General features: G+C 35.6%; 1 protein-coding gene across 3 annotated transcripts in view; it reads right to left on the reverse strand.

Moving 5' to 3' along the window:
* The window catches only part of LOC121313364 (growth factor receptor-bound protein 10-like), a 104,810-nt gene extending 95,147 nt beyond the window's left edge, over nucleotides 1–9,663 (reverse strand). For all 3 annotated transcript variants that reach the window (XM_041245789.1, XM_041245788.1, XM_041245787.1), the window contains exon 1: nucleotides 9,467–9,663. The gene's annotated coding sequence lies outside the window, so the exon portion shown is untranslated. The remainder of the gene's footprint in view (nucleotides 1–9,466) is intronic.
* Between the last annotated feature and the right edge of the window lie 1,208 nt (nucleotides 9,664–10,871).

Below are 10,871 nucleotides of genomic sequence, written 5' to 3' on the forward strand. Positions count from 1 at the left end.
TGTGTGTGTGTGTGTGTGTGTATATACATATATATAGGTCCGTTCGTTTCTTCCTCACAATATATTACATTTGTGGTTTATTAAGAGAAAAATATGGTTGACGATCATTTGAAATCATTAATTACGTGTTGACAGCGTTCATATTTCTTGTGCTTCTGTAGTCAGTCAACTTCTCCAATCTCACCCAGCATTTAATGTCAGTATTTTTTATGTTATTTATATATTTATTTTACTTAACTTCAGTAATTTTTTTTTTATGGTATTTATATATTTACTTTACTCTATACCAGTGTTATTAACCATCATCAAAAAAATCCCCCCCCCAAACAAAATTCTGGCTACACCACTCGTCCAGGTTAATACTAAAGCAATGGGGGTTCAAGGCACTTAAGAATTCGCTAAGTTGTGGGAAGGTACACAGTTGTGTGCGTGTGGTTTTTTCCATTTCATTTAAATGGAGTTCTTCAGATTATGCCATTTTAGATTTCTTATTTTTAATCAACACTTGTTTTTGTCTGACATATGTGAAAACACTATAAAACCCTAAAGTTCCCTTCCATAATTAAAATTGGGGTCTGAACATTACTTATTCAGTGTTCAGTGTTGTTGCCCATGGGCCAGCAAAGGTTGGGGAGCAGCGAGGTCCAGTAATTTCATATGATACCACACTGCGGAGAACCCATGGACTTGAAGAACTCAGCATGACAGCTAAATTAGAACAGGAATGTTATCATGTATCTAGCCTAGGTCGCGAAATACAATTAGTGTTTTATTTCCCAACCTAACATGTCATAGGTTTCGTAAACGTGCCTTACAGCTATAAAGCATAATACAATTTATACAACAATAAATCTAGGAGACTATAGTTCGTACCAACTTTTTTTTTTTTTTTAAATCTTCTCTTCGGTTCACACGGTAACTTTTTCCCTTCTTTTTTGATTAATTATTGAGCTTTTTGATGCACTACAGCCCTTCATTAAAACAATTTACTTTACATTGAAGTTTTCAGGGCATTTTGTTAATGGCACATGTACAACACACAAACCTTAACTATTTTTATTTTTTGTGGCTCTTGTTCTAAATTTCTTGAATGCAACTGTTGATTTTAAAGCAGACTGTTTGCACAACAGTATTCACATATGTTTGGTCACCATCACAACTGTTGCATGAAACTGGGGATACCGTATTCTGCTGGTGTTAACACAGCTCCTCTCTAAACTTAAGCACTTGAGTCATGGTACTACATCAGTTTGCTTGCCATTTCCTTCAGTTCCAGAGGGCTACATTACAAGATTTATATTTGTTCCCTGAAATGTCACTTCAACACCACTGTCACTAGTGGATTCCAATTACAGCATGTGTACCATATCAAGAATGTTTGTTTTGGGAGAAAAAATAAAAATTAATAAAATAAACTTTAGAAAAATAAATCTACACTAAGAATCTGCTTTTCAGTAGCCCTTCACATTTTCAAAACTTGAAAACAAAGCTTCAGTGCCAAAGCAGCTAACAAGCCAGGCCAGCAGGTTAACAAATTTCTGATTCAGTCTGTGAAAATGTACAGTAGGACATTTATTCAAGGAAGTGCAAACAACAATAAGCAAGAGAGAAAAAGCACTAAGCAATACCCACTGCCAACTGGCTTTGAAGTGATCCAAAAACCACAGGATAAAAATTGTGGATTAAACTCAAGATTTTCTTTTTATTCATGTATTCCTACTCAGCCTTACAGTAAAGGGTTGCATTTCAAGCCTGGTTTTAAGGCAGCAGATTTCACAGTAGAAAAAAAAAAAAAAAAGACATATAAAAACAAGCTCCAGAAAAGAGACCATGAGAATTCCAGAATTCACAATCTTAAATAAATTAAAAAAAAAAAAAAAAAAAAAAGTACAATTTGTGCGATTATGTATGACCCTCTTTTTTTTTTTTTTTTTTTTTTTTTTTTTTTTTTTAGTCCAGGACAGACCCTAATTTCAAGAGTGCCCCAGGAGGACAAATCGATTTAAGCACTTTTAAACAGGTTTTGAACCCTTAACTAGGTTCTACAACCTAATGTGGCTAGGGACTAAAAGACTTCTTAAAATAGCTACAAGCAACGATTACTGTGCCTGAACTGACAGACTGTATGGTAATGTTTATTGACTTGTATATTATTATTCCTATAATTTAATATTACTGTACTGTAGTTTTATTTTACTAATTACAGTACAGTATTATTCAGTACATTACATGTTTGTTATTTTTGATAATTCACTGACCCTCTTTATCCAAGGCAACATAGAATTACTGTATTAAACATAGAATGTTACATACTGTATAGTAATGTACAGTACTAGTTACATGTTACATTGTTTTATATGGTTTCTTCTGTAATAAACCTTTATACTACATACATTGTATATGAACATTAATCAATTAGCATTTTACTAGGTTTAGATTTCCGTGCTGATTTGGCAGCTATGTGTATGTATCTGGTTATTAGATACCTCAGTTAAATCATACTGTTTTTATGGTCCCAAGGCAGTACATTTGTATCGGAGTTTCACTGTATGAAGTTTATTTTATGGAGCAAAAGTAAAATTAAATAACTGTTAAAAACATTACGATTTTATAAGATAACAGGCAATGGCCTAACAGGACATTAAGATTATTTAATGTCTATACTATACTAATTTAATCTGTCATGGAGAATGTCGGCTCCTGTTTTGTTGTAATGCTAACCCTGGTATCACCCATGCTAAAAATGAATACACAAAAGGTAGACTCTTAAAAAGGTAGAGAAGTATGTGTTCATAACACACACTAATATAAACACTATATATATATATATATATATATATATATATATATATATATATATATATATATATATATATATATATATATATATATATATATACATACACACACACACACACACACACACTACGGTCAAAAGTTTTAGAACACCTTCATTTTTCCAGTTTTTATTGAAATTTACACAGTTTAATGTCTCAATGTACTCTGAAATTAAAGCATAGGACAAATAAACAATTGGAGATAAAAAAAAAATCATGGAATCAATTTTTGACTCAAACTAGCCACCTTTTGCAGATATAACAGCCGAACACACTCGTGGCATTCTTTCTACAATGGAAATCAAATATTGTTCGGAAAGTTCTTCCCAACACTGTTGCAGAAGTTCCCACAAATGTGTTGCACTTGTAGGTTGCTTTGCTTTCACCCTTCTGTCCAGTTCATCCCAAACCAGCTCAATGGGGTTTAAGTCTGGAGACTGTGCTGGCCATTCCATGATTTGAAGCCCACCGCCTTGTTCTTTTTTTCTAAGGTAGTTCAGACATAGCCTGGAGGTATGTTTTGGGTCATTATCTTGCTGTAGGATGAACCCCTGACCAACTAGGCATATACCAGAGGGTATTGCATGGCGCTGGAAAATGCTGTGGTAGCCATATTGGTTCAGGTTGCCACTCACTCTGTGCAAGTCGCTGACTCTGGATCCAGCAAAAGAGCCCCAGATTATCACGCTTCCTCCTCCATGTTTGACAGTTGCTGTCACACACCGAGGAACCATCCTTTCGCCTAATCGACCGCGTACAAAAACCCTGCGTGATGAACCGAAGATTTCAAATTTTGATTCATCGGTCCATAAGACCTTCTTCCTGTCTTCAGTAGTCCACTGGCAGTGCTTCATGGCCCAGGCAAGCCTCTTTTTCTTATTTTGCCATCTTAGCAATGGCTTTCTTACTGCCACTCGACCTGTCAAATCTGCAGCTCAAAGTCTTCTCTTCACAGTTGAAACTGAGACTTGCTTACTTCGAACAGTGTTAAGCTGTTGTCCTGTGAGCCGCCTATCACACAACCTGTTGACACTCAGAAACTTGTCTTCTGATTCTGTTGTGGTTTTGGGTCTGCCAGACCTCTTCCTGTCAGAGTTTCCTTCAGTTTCCAAGTGCCTTTTGATGGTGTAGGAAACTGTACTCACTGACACCTTGGCTTTCTTTGCAATTTCTCTAAAGGAAAGACCTACACTTTTAAGGGTTATAATAGTCTGTCTGTCTTCATTTGTTAATTGCCTTTTTCTAGCTATTATGATAGCAATATACTACTTCCTGCAGTACAATACTGTCCAAATGATGCTTAAGAGGGTGTAGTAAGTATATATATATATATATAATATATATATATATATATATATATATATATATATTCTATAGATATATATATAATATATAATTTGGGGATGTCCACTACCAAGTAAGACAATTTTTACTACCTAATTTCCTTACTGCTACCTTAAGTTAACCTCTAGCCCTGTGCTAAAATCATAGACCTGGAGCTGAACAGAGTTACATAGAGTTTTCTTTTTATATACATTCCAAAAATGAAAGAGGATTCTCACAATGAAGAAAACACATTGAACACAGGAATTGAACACATACTGCAAGGCAAATCGATAAACATTCAAAACTTGTACCGAACAAAAAACTCACTAACACCCTATTTGGATGCCACTGTGCAGACATCAAATTTGCATAAATTCTGCAATTATTGTTCAGATTTAACCATGGGCCTCACTGTAACTGACTTTGTATCTTGTGCTTTACTCAAACAATGATAATGACATACATCTGCCACCACAGGTGTAAGAAACTGAATTAGAGCTATAGTACATTGAAAAAGTAAATTATCATGACCTACATAAAACGTATGTCCAATTTAAGGGTCTAACTTTGAACAGTAAAAAATATATAAAATGTGCAAACTCAAGAGGATCTGCATTGGGTCCTGCCATGGGATTGTGATTTTGAACACAAACGATTTACGCTGGTACAATTTAGTTAGAGCTCACGTAATGAAAGCTACTGCTGTGAAAAAAATTGGATTTGCTTGAAACTTTGTTTTATTTATAAAATAAATAAAAACACATACTACATAATTACAAGGAGAAATTGTGTCTGGTACTGGGTGACTGCACATCAAGCATGATAAATAAATTAAATAGACCCTAGCCTGCTAGTTGGATGAAGGTACATAAAAACTACAAACATAATCTAAAACAGAGACGGCATCTTGGTTTGTATTTAATAAAAGTATTATATTATTTAATTATGTAACCTAGAGACAACAGTTCCAGGAAGCCAACAGGGGTGCATGTTTGTCATAATTTGAATGCTACAGCTCAATAAAAACACACTAATTTTCATATTTCACTTTCATTCATTTTCTTTGAGTTGTAACATTTCCAGGTACGTAAAACTTCTTAACATGAACTACCGACATATATACCTAAAACTACCCGAGCTGTCTTTAACCGATATATTATAATGCATATAAAACCAAAGCAGCATCGCACGCTATGAAACTGTTTTGCGTTAAACAGAATTAGAAGTACAGATAGGACCACAAATACAATCATTTCGATGCCTCCTGGTATTTTTATTATTTATTTATTTTAAACAGTAAAACGCAGATGTAACATCAGACAGCACAGACAGTTTTACACTATCGTCAAACAGTGTGTTTATTTTAACATACCAAATAGTGCCAAACTGGAATTCTGATTCTCACTTATATTTTCCCACAATTTCTTTGTATTCTTTATCTAGATATTTCTTGTGCTGCTTATCACAGAGAACAGGCTGTTGTTGCACGGCTATAAATCAGACATTTCTCCATCTTACCTGCGATATCTGGAGAGCAAATGAACACAAACATAGGATTGCAAAAAACTATGTTTGACATGGTTTGTTTTCCTCCAGAACTGTTTGTGACACTGTTTTTGCAGCCTGCTTGGTACACGTGATGGACACCAGGCTTGGGGGAGGTGTTGGAAGTGGAGTTATGATTGGTTGCATTGTGTAAAATGTTGCACATGTATGCGAATGCTGGGTTATAAAATTGGGTGGTTTTAGCAGCTTATAGACGCCTTTTGAGATGCAGCAGGTGCTTATGACACTGTGGACCAGTAAAGAATTGCAGTGCCCATGTTTGCTTGACTGTTTTATTTTAGTGTTTTCCATTTACCCTTTTATTTTGCGCCTGAGTTCAACTCTGTTGGCTATTCAACGGTAATTTCCATCTCCAGTCTTGCAATAGCTGGTTTGCTACACTGTTATTCCATAACTATTTTTGTAATATAATCATGCACAACAGGACTACATTAAAAAAAAAAAAAAAATGTTCAAAAGCTCAAAGGATGGAACTTACACCTCTTCAAAGGATGGAACTTAGAACTGTTCAAATGATGGTAAGGTAAAACTGTTAAGTGTGCATTGTTCAAATATTCAAAAAATGGAACGTACAACTGTTCAAAATGAGGAATGTAAAAAAAAAAAAAAATAGTACCTTGTGGAATCTAGTTTATACAACCAACAGGCATGTGCAGTGCTTGCCACACTCTCCTTATTGCACAAAGCACAACTGTCATGTGTCTGGTCTACTATATCAACTCTAAACATCGTGGAATTGTAAAACTGTACAGTCTCTGGGATCTTCTATGCATTATTCCTGATGACAATGGAAGGATGAAGCTTGCTCAGCAAAATTACTTTTTTTTTTTTTTGGTTTGCACTTGTAAACTGTTAAGAGTGCAGCCCTTCTGCATCCACAAGCTGATACACGGCCCGTCGATCAATCTCTACCTAAAAGTAGGCAACTGCTGCCTCCAGGGTGGTAACAAAAATCTAACTTGAGTATGCAGCTGTGGCTGTGTTTGTCTCCGTCAGAACATTTCTGCAACTTCATTATCACTTTCACTGTCACGATCAGTAACCTCACTGTGATCACAGTAAGTTTCATCACTCTCTCTTGGTCTGGTGCATTTTCATGTCGAGATCAGTCTTCCAATAACTCCTGAAAAGTACTGCAAGACTTGCTGTGCAGTCCTACATTGTTTGTCTATTAGCTTTCACTAGACAATAACTCGTATTGCTGTTGTAAATGGAACACTCCATGATGCTATGTTTAACTGAATAGTAATTCCTTAAATGCAGAGTGATTTTCATAACCAACATTTATGCACATTGCACTTTTATTTTAATAGAGAGAATAGCACAAACAAGAGCATACAGTACACTATGTCCTTGAACACACACCAGACTGTTTAAGTACGCACATTCCATACAAGAGAACATGAAGTTTAGATTTAAAATTCTATTCCAAAAATGTTTTCCAAATAAAGAAAACTTCTTCAGCAAAGTATCTGCAGTAGACTAGTCAATGTATACAGCGTCTATTTTTGACACCATTTTCCAGTAGCCTTGGCTATAACTGGAAAATTCATTGTGCATTCTAGCATGAACACTTAGTCAGATACTTTGTTTCTAACCAGATCAAATACTGTGCCCGACTGTGGGCCCATGGCAAACATATCCATGGTGTCAAAAATATCTACCCCCATCATCCCGCCCTGCTAATTTATTTACCATGAAGCAAAAAGACATATAGCCATCTTGAACTGTCTGAGCCTTTCTTATTCCACCTCACTTGATCATACAAAATAAAGTCTTTCAGTATCACAACTTGGACAAGCGTTCTCAATATTGTATATATAAAACTGTAATGGAGACAAACACCTCTTGTCGCTGGAGAGATGCATCCCCAGAAGCATGTAATCAAACTTGAAATGTCTCAAAACAAGTTATTTCTGTCCCAGCTAAGAAACCTAGCCAGCATTTTACTTATGCAGAACTGCTGCACTGAAGCCATCTTTGAAACCAAGATTAAATTTGCAACTACCTGAATCTGAAATCAATTTTGTCACCCTGATTAGGCTTTCCAATTGGCAATGTTGCCTTGCTTTTTCAAGCTAATGCTTATGTAATGTTGCACTAGTGTACATAATGTCTACTCAAGATAGTTATCCAATTTACCATAAAGAAAATACATTATCCAACTGTACAATGTGAATATTTGGGAAGGAGAAAATAATTTGATATACTGCAATAGAAATAACAAAAAAAGTAAAACTGTATGCTATAAAAACTCATCTCAAATCACTCAAGTAGTGTATTTCAACTATTATCTATGTTACCAATAGCAAGAGCAAAGCCATTCATTTTAAACCTTGGACATTGTTGCCTGCTGACATTCCTGGTGGTGGCCCTCCAGTATTACTCTTGCACCTCCAAGGAGGTATCAATACCAGCTACAGGTTTTGTAAGTTTTAATGTTAAATAAATAACGTATGCATATTTTACCAGGTTGAGTGGGGGTAAAGAGATTGCTCCATTTCTAAATACAAGATATTAACTTTAGAAAGATGATACATAGACATATCTGCACTGATTTTACTTAAACATAAGTACCCCGTTGGGACAGTACAGGGGTTTGTAAACTGCAAGCCATCCTTCTATATCCCATATACACCATGTTACAGATTTCACTGCATTTATCAAAACGGTGTTGCCCCCTGCTGCAGTGTGCTAATGCAAAACTGCTAAGATTCAGCAACACCAATGCAAACACAGGGTTTTCTACAAGATAGTCGCGACGTGCATGAATATGTTATAATATATATATATATATATATATATATATATATATATATATATATATATATATATATATATATATATTTTTAAACAGACCTTTAAAAAAAAAAGCGCAGTGTAAACATGAAGCCTTTGATGGGGAGTCCATTTGGAAAAGCTTTGGCTTCAGTACTTTCAAATCATGCAGCACTAAGAAAATCGTCTTACCCCGCCCCAAACAAATACATGTAATCCAAAAGATAATTGTATCAAAAGTGTAATTTAAAATGTGTTCGGTTTCGAGGAGAAACTGATGTGTTCACGCAACACTTTAATACAATTAGTACAAAAAAATAGATAAAACATAAAATAAATAAAACCACACAGGATGGACTATATATCAATATTACCAACACTAATACAGTGTATCAAAAAACATGAGTATCTTTTTGTAAACTATTCATATTAAAAGAAATAGCCACTTTCTTAACAGCCTTGGCCCCCAGGAAGGTGTGTACAGTACCAGAAAGCCAAGGACACATGAGTTTCCAAATTCAACGGAGCACGCTCTAAACACTTAGTTCCAAAGTTCAGCAAATCAATCTATCAAAATAAACTTACCCCAACAGAAAAAGAAAAAATCCAGCTCAAAACTTTTTAAACACCGTGTTTTTCTGTTTAAATGCAACTACCGCATTACCAACGGCCCTGAAGTTAAAGTTATTATTAATCCTTCAGTTTAAAACAAAAAAATTTTAATATCCTGACGTAACATGTACACGCAGAACATGTATCTTTTATATGCGTTCTTTTCCCTTTAATTTATTACAATAAACGCATATACCAACTTGCACCACCATACAACACGGTAAACAACCCCTGTCTCACCAATCTTTTTTTTTTTTTTTGTTGTCGTTTTTTTTTTTTACTGTAACTCCATGGATTAGACATAATTCAATACAATAAAGCCAGCCGCTCAAGCTAATCAACCCTACCTCACAGTCCGACGTCGTTTGGAAAGAACACACTTTTCTTAACAAAACTTAATTTTGTATCGCTGCAAAGCTCCCGATGAAATCCCCGAACACAACGAAACGTTCTTGCTGAACTCCTTCAATCACGCTCCTACACTGCACATTCCCCTTCCAAGCTCTCCGCTCAGCTGACTAATCAACACACACAAAGCTCCCCCTCCTCACGCATAACTGACGAGCTATAACAGACTCCACCCACCGAAGGCTCAAACTCAGCCTGTTAATCATAGTGCCTGAAAACAACGCTCACTTAGCTAATATCCCCTTCCTGAAACCCCTGGTCCAGAGCTGTTTCTCGCGCGAAACCAGTGATAGCGCAACCAACCCCACCCCACACTTGCTCACTGACACCCCGCCCTATCTGGCTTTAGCGAGTATTATTATTAACTCATGCCAGCAGTTGACAACTTCAGCTCAACCAGACCTCACCTGAGCTGTGATATTTTAATCTAGTAAGTTGCCGACTAATCTATTTATGTATGGCTTGGAATGAGCACATGTTTTAAATGTCCACAAGCACATGATTTAAATGTTCAGTGGATTTAAAAGTCCACAAGATTGCCATTTTGTACAGACACTTTCTTTATGATAGGAGTAATCGTCACACAGCTGCTAACAACATGTCTCAGTCTCTTAATTGCTTATGGAGTGTTATTTGCTAGATTTGGGACAAGTATGACTAAGCCATTGGTGCTTATGAACTGGGGGTATAGGTCTTTATCTGCAGTGACAGAGCAGAAAGTAATGGCCATCCCCTCCCCCAAGTTACACTGTAAAATGTAAATGAGCTAACGTTCATACTGGGAAATGCTGGGTGTTTTTGTTAACCAATATGTAGTATTTTGAAGCCTGAAAGTTACAGAAGATTCAGGTAACTGGGTTCAAATGCAGAAATCAGTCATTGCCGTGGTTATCTTTCAATTTGCCACTGCATGTTAATGGTCAATTTTACAAAGTTTTGCAAATGAATATTGCATACAAAGTCCAGTTTTGCAAGCACTTCTGAAAATTTTGCTGAATATGCATATGCGTGTGGAAACTGCAATATCTAAGCAACATATTGGTATGAAGCATTGGGTAGCTCAATAAAGTCTTCATTTGTTTTTTGTTTTTTTAAAATATGTTTTTGTTGTATTTATTTTCAGGGGAAGGGATTGATTAACACATTTGATGTTATGGGTTTTGTTATTTAAAAATCTCTAAACCACATTTTTTGTTGACCCATTATTAATGTGTTTAATGTAATTGTACAGTAGTTAACAAAATAGTTTCAACAATGTTACCTGTTACACTTCCATTAGCTACGTACATATCAAATGTGCAGTTCAGATGTTTTATGCATGTTTACTATAACACGCTTCCAGAC

Source organism: Polyodon spathula, chromosome 3 (assembly GCF_017654505.1).
Source record: "Polyodon spathula isolate WHYD16114869_AA chromosome 3, ASM1765450v1, whole genome shotgun sequence".
In the NCBI taxonomy this organism is placed as follows: domain Eukaryota; kingdom Metazoa; phylum Chordata; class Actinopteri; order Acipenseriformes; family Polyodontidae; genus Polyodon; species Polyodon spathula.